General features: G+C 44.9%; 1 protein-coding gene and 1 long non-coding RNA gene across 3 annotated transcripts in view; one reads left to right on the top strand and one right to left on the bottom strand.

Moving 5' to 3' along the window:
• The window catches only part of RAB31 (RAB31, member RAS oncogene family), a 153,778-nt gene extending 145,393 nt beyond the window's left edge, over positions 1 to 8,385 (bottom strand). Inside the window, exon 1 of the mRNA XM_075585373.1 lies at positions 8,130 to 8,385. The gene's annotated coding sequence lies outside the window, so the exon portion shown is untranslated. The remainder of the gene's footprint in view (positions 1 to 8,129) is intronic.
• The window catches only part of LOC142486903 (uncharacterized), a 32,911-nt gene that overhangs the window by 2,673 nt on the left and 19,419 nt on the right, over positions 1 to 10,819 (top strand). The gene's annotated exons all lie outside the window — the stretch shown is intronic.

The following is a 10,819-nucleotide window of genomic DNA, read 5'->3' as shown; positions in this document are numbered from 1 at the left end:
CATTTTTAATTCATTTTCACGGTTGCATATTTTGTTCACTTTTTTGTTTCAGCGTTGTTCTTTATGATAATTAAAAAATTATTATTTTTTATTTTAATTGTATTGACGTCTTGCCACCATAAGTTTTATTTGAGGTATTTGGTTGAGTTTGACACTTTAGTCTGCCCTGTGGATATTCTATCCTTCTATTTACTATATTGAATATTTTTACCATGAGTACGTATTAAAGGGACTGCTGTGTCTTCGGTCACTTTTCTTGTGCTCCAATACTGTGTTTTTTCCTATGCACCTGGTAGTTATGTACATCTACATTTGGCTTGAGCGATATTTGACCATCAGTGTTTGTACCTGGTAACTTGGTTAGGGTATCAGTATTGAGTTTGGATAATAGGAAAATGTTCTGGTAACTTAGGCAGAAACTAGGAGAGGGATATATATGGCATAGAGATACATTTTTTATAGATAAGTGTCTGAGTAAAAGGCTAAAGCAAGACTTTAATAATAGTAGTGGGGATAGAGGTGATAGAGTTTGGTTAAAATAGTAACGTAAATGTACAGTTGCAATAAGCGATGTGCGTCCTCGGCAACCTTTGTGAGGAAGTAAAGTGTTAACAGTTATTAAACAATTATTTTATTCAAAACTACAAAACTCCTGGCGCCCATCATTTAAACACCTTGTTTATCATCTGAGAGAACCATCTTTTGGACTAAGGTATGAACCCTGAGAGACTGATATCAAAGATAAGCTGTAAACCCCCTTTGAGCCAGACAGGAAGGGGTTACATATGTATTAAGAAAAGGCCTCTTCTCACCTAATGCCCAATTTAACAAATTCAAATGGATTAAATACACTAACCTGTTTGCGTGGAGATTGCGACTTCATAAGTTTTACAATAAAAAAAGCTACATTTAATAGGAAAAATGTACAAAAGGGATGAGTTGGATCTTAACGATATGAAATATCTGAAAGATATTATAGCATTACTGAAAGATAACAAATGGATTCCAGGGGAAGGTCCCTTCACCTCTCTCAAGCCTAAATCTAATTTCACACCACTGTTTGACACAAGTGTGAATGTCAAAATCTTTGTTCAGTTGTCACCAAAGACCTTAAAGAATTCCTGAAGTGTACACATATTGAAGTCTGAGTAGTAATGAAACTAAAGCACTCAATGAACTTCAAAAGAACTCCATCATGAAAACATCTGACAAGGGAGGTAACGTTGTCATCTTAAACCGAGATGACTATCTCCAAGAAAACCTGAGATTGCTTGCAGACACATTTTTGTTACAGAATGTTAGACACTGATCCAACTGACATTTATAAATTACCTGATAGCCATATTAAAATAGGGTCTGGGGGGGGGGGGGGGGGTGCGTGTATGTATTGAATGTATAGGTCCGGTTTATTTTTTTACATACATCCTTTGGTCTGCGAGAGACCTCTGGAGACCACCTGAGGTATCCTCGGGCTTCTCACGGGTACCAGGCTGCGTGGTCCACGGGGGACACCTGCGGAGAAGAACCGGTGGCCACACATCTGTGGGGGCACCGCGGACCCGTAGGGACCACCCGTGGGTCGCCAGACCCCCGTGGGAACCACCCGAGGCTCCTCAGACACCTGTGGGTCTGACCCGGGGCCCCCAGACATCCGCGGGCCTACCGTGGGGACCCAATTGTGGCCCACGTGACCCGCGGAGACCACCTGGTGGGCCATGGTGCCTGGCGGGACCCACCAACAGGCCTCCAGACCCTGTATGAAACAAGTTGCTGGTACCCTGTAGGTCTGTCAGGTGACCCATCAGGCCCACCGGGGACTCGCGTGGGCCTGGGGTATGAACCCCTGTATGTAAAATGATAAATCATGTATTTATGGGGGGGCACAGGGGGTGGGTAATGTATTTAATAAATAGAATAAGGTTTATTGTGGGGCAGTGTATTGTTTTAATTGTGGGTACGGGGGGTGGTGGGAGGGGGTATTGGCCCCAAGGGTATGTGGGTAGGCCACCCTTGTGGGTAGTGGGTGAGGGTGGTTAGACCTCACGGGGTGGGGGGTTAGTGGGGGAGGGTATGTAGGCCTCCCGAGTGGTGGGTGAGGGTGGGTTAACCCCTTAATGACTGCAGCGGTTAATAACCGCTATGGTGATTAAGGGGTTGGGGGACATTACATTGGCTATTGTGATTGTTGTGCATGTTTTGCAGCACCGGAAGGGCATAGGCAGGATGAAGATGAGGATGAAGACGGCCTTCATCGTGGGTGCCTGTAAAAGGTAAGTGTCATAAATATTGACTGTATTTATTGTAATTTATATGTATTTGAAATGGGCAAATGCATTATTATCCATATGTGGATAATAGTAATTTTGCCCATTACAGTACTGTATGTGTTAGGGGGCGGGGGGGGGATGTGTGTTTATTGGGGGGCAATTGTCCCCAATAAACATGGTAATGTGCCTTAACCCCTTCATTGCCTTAGCGGCTATCCGCTAAGGTAATGAAGCTGCATTAATTTAAATTTTAATAATAGTGTGCGGGAGCAGGGGGTCCCGAGCTGAATCGAATTGATTTCTGCCTCAGAGACCCCCTGCTTCCCGAGTTACAGGCCCCGGTTTGGGCATCGGTGCCAGTGTCGTCGCCATCTTTATAGAGCCCACGTCGCGTCTTGGACGCTATAAAGATGGCGGCGACACTGGCACCCGATGCCCCATATCGGGGTCTGTAACTCGGGAAGCAGGGGGTCTCTGAGGCAGAAATCAATGCGGTTCAGCTCAGGGGACCCCCTGCTCCTGCACACTATTATTAAAAATACATTAAAGCAGCTTCATTACCATAGCGGCTATCCACTACGGTAATTAATTATTGTTTATTGTTATGTGTGTTTTAATACTAGTGTAGATGTGCAGGGGGTCTCCTGAGCTGAACCGCATTGGTTTCAGCCTCGGGGACCCCCTACTTCAGGAGATATAGGCCCCTTTATGGGGTGCCGGTATCCCCTGCAGAATGTAAATAACCCGGTCACGTGACGCGGGAGCTTTAAACTGCAGGGGATACCGGCACCCCATAACGGGGCCTATATCTCCTGAAGTAGGGGGTCCTCGGACCTGAAACCAATGCGGTTCAGGTCCTGAGACCCCCTGCTCATGTACACTATTAAAATGTATTTATTTAATGTACGATCGCCTGTAACAGCCTTGCTTTGAGATACAGAATCTCCATGCAAATGTTACATGCGGCTTTTTTTTCTATCAGCTAGCGTACGGAGAGGTTCAGAACGCTAGCAGGGGGGAAAAAAGCAACACGTACGCTGTGGCTGTTCTGAGCTATTTTGAGCAGGTACATTAAAAAATGGGCTCAAGGCCTTAGTGAATCGCGTCCCCGGCTTCACTTTTTAACGAACCTGCTTTTTTGCAAATCAGAACGCAAAGCCATTTAGCTTAGTGCATAGCCCCCTCTATTTCTGCAAATGCGGCAAAAAATACGTGGGTAAGACCCACAGTCAATTACGATGTTGTATTTTAGAGCATGTTGGATTTGCATTCCCTACAGTTCATGGACATTGATCATTTTACAACTGGGCCTAGAAAAATAAATTAGGATAAGATTATATTCCAACAGTTATATAGATGGATCTACAACCTTCAAGCTTTGAGCCCCAGGGCAAAATAAAGGGTTTCCACTCTCACTATTTATTTAGTCAATCTCCTGCCCTTGTTAACTACAACATTATGCTCTGATTTTTGTGATCCACTCAATAAGCTCTTTAGGAAACCTTAAGTCCAAGCAGTAGTGTCTTAAAATAGAGTATCATAAATCTCAGAAAGTCTCCATGGGGCTACTATGGGCATACATCATCACTATGATGTATGATAAAATTACAAATATAAGGGACCCACGTTACATGGGTAATACATTACATTATGCTCTGGCCCGAAGCTTGTGGGGTGTTTGTAATTTCCTACGCTAGTTCTAATCCTGCCATACAACCTTGAGAAAGTGTGTACAAAATGCACGTCAGAACTCTTCACTGTTGTCATCACATCCCAGTGCACCTTCTCCCCCGCCCCAGGTTTGTTCAGCGCTCTCAACCACACATGGTGCAGCGGCCCATGGATAGTCTCTGCTCTCAGAGATTCTCCTCCAGCTCCCTCCTGACTGCTAATGCAGCAGCAGCACGTTATTATGTATGTATATTATTATGTATGTACTGTATATCTTTATATAGTGCCATTCCGGCATAAATTTATTGACATAAAATTATAACAATGGGAATAAGCGCTTCAGACAAAACAATAGGAAAAGCAGTCTCTGCCCGAAGTGCTTAAAATCTAAGTGGTAATTGGGGAGAACAGTAGGAAGGTGTTCTGGTAAGTGTGTCAGAAGGGGCCACGGTCAGTGCATATGAGATGTATAGTGTAAGCCAGTGGAAATAACACCAGTTCAGGAATTCTAAATAGGGACGCTGTCGACTCCATCCCTTGTTGCCCCTAATCCTCTCTGTCTCCATTAGCATTAGGTTATAGATCAGCATACATTATATCTACCCAGCATTGACTGCAATACTATGTAGACCACAAGTAGCGACTTTCTAAGAGATCAATTAACATTATCCTCAGCGACGGATTTGAAAATCCGCCACCTCTAGACACTTAGCCGTGGCAGCCACCTCCTTGCTGCCGCCCTACTTCTCCTTCTGAATTGCAGTGTCAAATGACGCTGCGGACGTCACCAACATGACATTGCACGGCGTCGCGTTGCCATGGTAACATGCCGTCATTTGACGCCGCGACACCATGGCAACGAGACGCCATATGACATCATGTTGGTGACGTCTGCCGCATCATTTGATGCTGCAATTCGAAAGGAGAAGGAGGGCTGCATCAAGGAGGCAGCCGCCATATGTAACTGGTTTCCCATCAGGCTTGATATGCTCGCGAGTGCGGCAAATGTATATAGGGGTGGACATTTTTGCCACCCCAAAATTTTGACGCCCTGGGGCCGGGCCTAACAGACCTAATGGGAAATCCGCCATTGATTATCCTTATTTCTGCTCTTATAGTTTGCTACTTTGTTGGCAACGTGCAACACTGGTTATCAATTGCAGCCTGTTCATTACTTTGAACTAAATATCGCATTGGTCACTGAAATACTTGTTTAAAATTGATTTAGCATCAAGGATTGGATGGTCTACAAATTACTTTTTGTATTGTTGCAATTTTTCAGTGTGATAGAAAATCTATCTCGATGGCTGGATTTAAGGAAGGGCTGTTTTAACTCACTATTATATCAGCAGTCATTTGTATATTGTTCACACACTTTGTTGTGTTAGCCTAGTAATTTATTTATTTATAAAATATTTTACCAGGGAGTAATACATTGAGAGTTACCTCTCGTTTTCAAGTATGTCCTGGGCATAGGAGTTAAAATGACAAATACATGGTTACAAATACAGTTACATAAGTGAACAGGGTATACATTATATACAAGACATTGCATGCATATTTAACGATAATATCTATTATGAGCGTATGTAACAGTTACAGACCAAATTAAAAAAATCGTATATTGCTTATGGAATTACTCATCCCAGACGAATAGTATATAAAACAATAACATTTAAATATTTATTAAATAACATAAAAATCAATATAGGACTAGATCCTAATCCTTAATTGATTTGTTTTATTTCATAAATATTGAAATGTTATTGTTGGGAAGGAAAGAGTTGGGAAGGGGAGAAAGAAAGAGACATAGAAAAAAAGGCCAGACTGAGAGTGAGATGGAGAGAGTGAGATAAAGGACAATGCTTATGTAGCCCTCTTTCCTCCACCCTAAGTGAGATTGAGGTGGGTAGGTGTATCTGACTACGTATCAGTGTGGTGCTGTACCTGTTTGGCAACCAGGAGGGCTGAGCTTCCGCCACTGGGAACCTGGGGTATATACTTACACTCGGTGCAGCGCCTCCACTGATGAGGGATCCCAACGTGGTGGGAGTGTACCCTCACCAGAACAACCATACAGTAAATACACACAATGTGAATAAACAGTATTTACTGAGCATGAACGGTAACTTCAAATGCAACTCTCTTTACATAACATCAATACATCATAGGAATAACATTGCATCACCCTGAATGCATACCATCCCCTCACCTACATGTCCATCATCACATCACCCTCAGTCCCTTTGATAATGATGTGCTTTATCCCTTGAGTGTCCACAACAATAAGGTGAATGTGAGTGTGAGGGATAGCGCTTCCCTGTGTTGGGGCCCGGTGGTGCACTTATTATACTACCTCCCTGATCACTGCTCCTGATCAGGATAATCCTTGGAACTCAGCAACACCGCACAGTGATCCCACGCTGTACTGCGCTGCTCTCTGCAGGAATGGATACACACGCTGACCCCACAGGGAAGGGATCCCCAGCCGGAATGATCCTTTAAAACAGTCTCTGCTATGGAGTCAGATACTCTTTCTGCACTCAGGCTGCACGGGCATTCAGGCACTGTCCTGCAGCATGTCTCTTCCTCTCTGAGTATGGTGAAGGAGTCCCTGTCTTAAGGCAGTCCCCATCACATACAGTTATTCCTCTAGTGTCTCAGGGGACTAACTGGGCCCTGGGGATATACCTCTACCCTACTCCCTGCATGCAGAAGATCTCTTGCTGTAGATTCTGTCTGATCCCAGACTCTGGCAGCTCACCACGTGCAACTAGCACTGGTGATATTACACACACTGTATAACTTAGAAAGCAACCCCCCCTTCTTCCTATGAGGGGCCTTTCCCTGACACAGCCAAAGCAACTACTTTAGCTGCACTGCACACAACACTGTCTCTTCTCGTCAGAGCACACAGCACTGCAGTTGTGTCACTGACTAGACTTACACTCACATAAGGGCAGGGTCCCTACCTAAGGGGCCTTCCCTATGAATGTACCCACTAACCTAGTGGGGAGTGGGGCCTACCTGGGGCCTGGGGGTAACCTGGCCTAGTGTAAGAAGCCACTTGCTCCTTACACACTTCCTCCCCCTTCCTTCTCCCAGCTTCAACTGACTAGCGTGGTCTCTGCAACATTGCAGCTTCTCCTGTTGGAGAAGGATACAAACAGTATTTGCTGGCTGGCTGTACGTGATGTGGGTGAAAGGGAAGTCCCCAGAGGCTGCTGGGAATTGTAGTCCACTCAGGACCTCTTTAGCATTGGGACCACGTGCGCTATCTTTACTGCACCTGTGCAAAGCTGTAATGGCCGCTGCTATGCTTAACTGCGCCTGCGCGACCTTGGGGAGTAACTGCACTACGGAGCACCATCTCTGCCCCTTCGCGCTAACTATATTGGCCGCCGCGTCACGTCTGCGCATGCGCAAGCCTCCGCGCCCGTGCGGACATAACAAAGATGGCGGTGCCGTGCCTCGGATGCCACCGGGAGGATTCTTTGGGGACCTGGCTACACTTACACAGCAGTTCTACTCCATAAGACACTTCGAACGCAGTTTAGTAAATATGGTCTTTTATGGACCATTCAAGTGAATGGGCAGTAAATTGTCTTCCAACATGTAATGCATTGCATGGAGTAACTCCACTTGGTGAATATGACCTATAATATTGCTTGCTTTGCATGCACACACTACAGACCACCTACAGCCATACAGTTACAGTAGTAATTCTATTAAGCCGTAAGACTGTGTAATATTCTAAAGTGGAAGGGACCTGGACTATGTATTTCATTACTTTACACGGCTTCAAGACAAAATGGGGGACAAAAGGGTTCAAACGGGGGAAACAAACTGTTTGTGTGGCCAACACATAACGCACAATAAAAAATAGAGTGACAGTATTCCTCAAAACAAAATAGAACTCTACTTACAAAAGTGTTGCAAAAATGAAATTCATTTATTTCAGGAACAATAGAGACAGCAACGACATTTCAGGTCCCACATGGACTTTCCTCAGGTGTCTTTGCGGTCTCCATTGTTCCTGAAATAAATTAATTAAAATTTTGCAAAACTTTTGTAAGTAGAGTTTTATTTTGTTTTGGGCAATACTGTAACTCTATTTGTGAAAAAGGTGGGTATAAGCGGCACAACACTGCTGATAATAAAAATGAAAGAGTATTACATTTTGGTGCTCACCTTCTGCTAATCCCGGCGTTTCAATGCTGGATCCAAGAATTGGTATAAAATGTAGGTTAGACGAAGCCCACAAAAGACTAGGATAGAGTCCAAACAACTTCTATTTGTATTCAATACATCAGAGCCAGTGAGCACAGTGACGTTTCAGGAGCAACTGTCCTTTCTTCAGACCAAACACCTAACGTGATTCTACATAAGCACCTATAAATACCTCTGCAGGGTTAGTGAAATCACTTACTTACCCCCAGCACCACCTGTGATACAGGGCTGTGTATACACTGCAGCCTAATTACTTCCTGGTCTGACGTCATGTTGCTAAGCAACATAGCTAACATCTACAGAATAGGGAAGAAAAAGCATGGCACTGTGCAGGTAGGCTGCTGGGCAGCATGGAACACTGAAATAAAGGATATAACACTTCAAATATGTAATTTATCAGCAAAGGGTAGATGGTAATGAACAGGAGCAGTAATAACAGCAGTTAGAGTCCTTATTTTGCATGAAGTCCAGTATCACACAAATCAAAGCTGCAAGCAAAAGCGGTTACTGTTAAAGCATAATACAAGCATATTGACATATTAAGTAAAGCTAGCCAAACAGGTTAATAATTAATTATCATGGCAGATAGACCCCACGAGAGCAGCACCAAAGATAGAGAATCTCAAGTACAGCTAGCAAGGGGTTAATATGGCAGAATAGTGCAAGGCATAAGGATACCAGTGGACAGTGGCTAGGGACAGCAATCTCAAACACACACCTGTATATCACATGTTGGTACAACGACCCTTAGGAGTCATGGTCCAGAGGAGACAGATGGTTATAAACCACGTCCCTATTGGTGCCACCCGCATAAAGTTGGGTCTATCATAGAGACTGACCTTTAGCCTAAGAACCAGTGTAGTTCCAGTCTTTCGTTTAAGCCTCTTGGGCATACTGTATCAAGTATGAAGGTCCATTTCGCCTCTTTCTGCAGGAGAATTCTTTCTCTATCTTCACCCCTACGAAGGGGCTTTACATGATCTATGATCTGGTACCTTAATTGTGCAGGATTGTGTCCCTTTTCTCAGAAATGCAGAGCCACAGATGTATCAGATAGCACATCTACTGTATATATATAAAACTGAAAATCTTGGTTGTGTGTCTGTAGACCATTTGATTGGTCCGTCCGTCCGTCGGTCCGCCCGCCCTCCCACGGCTCTCATTGACTGGTGTGTCTAGACCTCCCCCCCCCCCCCGTGTGTCCACCCCTCCCCCCCCCCCCACGGCTCTCATTGGCCGGTGCGCTCTAACCCAGGGCTCCCCAACCCCCAGGCACGCTGCTGCTGCTGCTGCTGCTGCCTGAGGTGAGGAACTGCTCCCTGGTGGTGTCGGCTGTTGCTGCTGGGGGGGAGGCTTAACTGAGACTGAGTTTTTGCAAGCTCTGTTTTTTTGCCCCCCCAGCTCCGTTTTTGCCCCCCCCCCCAGCTTCGTTTTTGCCCCCCCAGGTCCGTTTTTGCCCCCCCCAGTTCCGTTTTTGTCCCCCCAAGCTCCGTTTTTGTCCCCCCCACACACATACAGTGACACACACATTGACAGACACACTGACAGACACACTGACAGACACAGTGGCACCCCCCTCCCCACCGGCCCTTCCTTCGCATTCCCCGCCCCTGCCTTCGCCTTCCCCTCCCCCCGCCTTCTCCTCCCCGCTCCTGCCTTTGCCTTCCCCTCCCCCCGCCCCTGCCTTCGCCTTCCCCTCCCCCTGCATCTGCCTTCGCCTTCCCCTCCCCCCCGCCTCCTGCCCTCTGCCTTCTCCCCCCCGCCCCTGCCTCCCCCCGCCCCTGCATTCCCTGCATTATTAAAATCTGCCTTTCCAAAGTTGAAGGTCTTTGTTGAACCCAAGTAATCTGTTTTTTGATAATTTATTTCAAATGAGACCATGTTATGATCACTGTTACCCAAATGTTCCAGGACTTGAATATTTGTTATTACTTCTACATTGTTTGATATGACCAAATCCAGAACTGCCCCTCTCCTGGTTGGTTCCTCAATAATTTGGGTCATATAATTGTCTTTAAGCACCCCCAAAAACCTGTTCCCTTTTGTTGTAACGCTAATCTCATTGCCCCAGTATATGTCTGGATAATTAAAATCCCCCATTATGCAAACATGACCCAGTTTTGATGCCTTCTCCATTTGCAAAAGTATTTTAGCTTCCTCAATCTCACAGATATTTGGTGGTTTATAGCATATTCCCACAAACATTTTCTTTATTCTTTTACCTCCACTGCTAATTTCTATCCACAAAGTCTCTACATTTTCATCATTCCCTTCATAGACATCATCCCTTATAATAGGTTTTAGATCCGGTTTAACATACAAACATACTCCACCTCCCCTTCTATTTGTTCGATCCTTCCGAAAAAGAGAATAACCCTCTAAATTAACTGTCCAGTCATGAGTTTCATCCCACCATGTTTCAGTAATGCCTATGATATCATACTGCTCCCTTGCAGCTATTAATTCAAGCTCCCCCATTTTATCTGTCAGGCTTCTTGCATTAGCAAGCATGCATTTCAGTTTTTTTCAGCCTGTACTATTATCTTATCTGCTCCTTCCTTTCTGCGCCCACTTTGTTTAGTCTTTAGAAGTTTTCTAGTATTATCTGTATTTACTATGGGTGTCTCACTGGTTGTCAAACTTGCACTTGC

The sequence above is a fragment of the Ascaphus truei genome, chromosome 2 (assembly GCF_040206685.1).
Source record: "Ascaphus truei isolate aAscTru1 chromosome 2, aAscTru1.hap1, whole genome shotgun sequence".
NCBI lineage: Eukaryota > Metazoa > Chordata > Amphibia > Anura > Ascaphidae > Ascaphus > Ascaphus truei.
Note: the sequence above shows the minus strand (reverse complement) of the source record. Positions and strands in the feature narration are given on the sequence as shown.